Genomic DNA, 1,909 nt, shown 5'->3' with positions numbered 1-1,909 from the left:
GCCACGAAAAGCCCACAGTAGCCCTTGACCTTGGGCCAAGTGTATCAGCTCCCCACGCTGCGGTTTGTTCATCTGCTGGACAGTGTACCTGCTAATGGGGGGTCGCGTGGTAAGGAGGGGACACAAAAAGACGCGGGTTTGAATCCCAGATAGGGCACATCCTTGCCATGGGACGCTGGGCAGGTAACTAAACCTCATCTAGAAAAGAAAATCATGATGCTTGGCTGGGATAGCCTGAAAAGTGCCCTCCACCCCCACCCCCAAAAAAAAGATATCCACGTCCTAATTCCTGGAAACTGTGAGTGTTCACTTTATATGGGGAGAAAGTAAAGGATCTTGAGATGGGGAGATTATCCTGGATTATCAGGGGCAGCCCTAAATGCAATCACATGTACCCTCGTAAGAGGGAAGCAGAGTGAGATCTAACACACACCAAGGACAAGGCCAAGCGAAGACACGGCAGAGATCTAAAGATGCTGTCCTTGAAGACCCGAGCCAAGGAACGCCAGCAGCCACCAGCGGCTGGAAGGGGCAGGGAACATTCTCCCGTGGAGCCTGCAGAGGGGACGTGGACCTGCCAACACCCAACTTCAGCTCCAAGACACTGATTTCAGATTCCTGGCCTCCAGAAGGATGAAAGAATACATTTCTGTTCTTTAAGCCTCCAGGTTTGTGGTATTTGTTACAGCAGCCGTGGGAAACCAATATAGCAGTTTGCAGAGCTGGAAAGATGAGACATAAGGATTAAAAACACCTGGCACCACAGAGACTTCAGAGATCCTTGTTGCAATCCCCAAATGATCCGCAGTTGGCATGTTAAAGCCCAGAGTCCCCTTTCTCTGAAGGTCTTTTTTTTTTCTTTTTTTTGGCTTTTATAAAGGGGGTTTATTTGGTTACAAAATTATAGTCTTAAGGCCATAAAGTGTCCAAAGTAAAGCATCAACAATGGGTACCCTCGCTGAAGGACGGCCATTGGTGTCCAGAAAACTTCTGTTAGCTGGGAAGGCACGTGGCTGGCGTCTCCTTGCTCCCAGGTTGTGTTTCAAAATGGCAGTCTCCAAAATGTTGTTCTTGGCGCCTTTTGTCCTCTCTTAGCTGCAGCTCCTCTTCAAAATGTCACTCTCATTTGCTCTTCTCTCTAAAGGTCTTAAGTTTCTCCACAAAGCATCTGAAATTCCTCTGAAGTATTTATTAAGTGAACTATTTATTGTCTGTTTCCCCAGCTCTAGAATGTATGCTCCCTAAGGGCAGCCTTCTTTGTTTTGTTCACTGATGAACTCAAGTGGGACCATGCCTGGCGCATAGTAAGCGTTCAATAAAATTTGTTGAATAATAATGATGGAACAATAGAAGAAGAAAAAAAAACACCAGGCATTAAGGAGGTGCTCAAAAGAAGGTGACCATGGGGTTGTAACAAAAGGCTTGGAAAGGGCCAGGGGCAGTAGATTTCCTCTGGGCCTCTGTTTCCTGATCTGGGGAATGACGACACCCCAATAGCACAGCTCCCAAGCGCTGGCCCAGGGCCGAATACCCAGTGATGCAGGTGGGATGGGGGGGGTGCTTTAAAAACTACAAAATGCTGTCCCGAGTCCCTACCCAGCCCTCCTGAGTGAGCCTCCCATCACCCACCCCTCCCCCCAGCCCTCTGAGACCCTGAGGGGTCTTTAGTTGCCTTTTGGGGGGGAGTGGTCCATGAATCCCTTCTAATCGTTTACAAAATGTTCTGTGTTATGTGCAAACATTCCCTTCCTGCCTAAATGTTTCACCACTTTTAGATTCTCAAAGGGGGTCTGTAACATAGAAAAAATCAATCCCTGGAACAATCGGCCTCTCATATTTCCAGTGCCAGCCAGTAACAGATGCCGGCCACAAGAATAGCCTCCAAATTCAGACCATCGCTGGCTGTGCC

This window comes from Choloepus didactylus, chromosome 2 (assembly GCF_015220235.1).
Source record: "Choloepus didactylus isolate mChoDid1 chromosome 2, mChoDid1.pri, whole genome shotgun sequence".
NCBI lineage: Eukaryota > Metazoa > Chordata > Mammalia > Pilosa > Megalonychidae > Choloepus > Choloepus didactylus.
Note: the sequence above shows the minus strand (reverse complement) of the source record.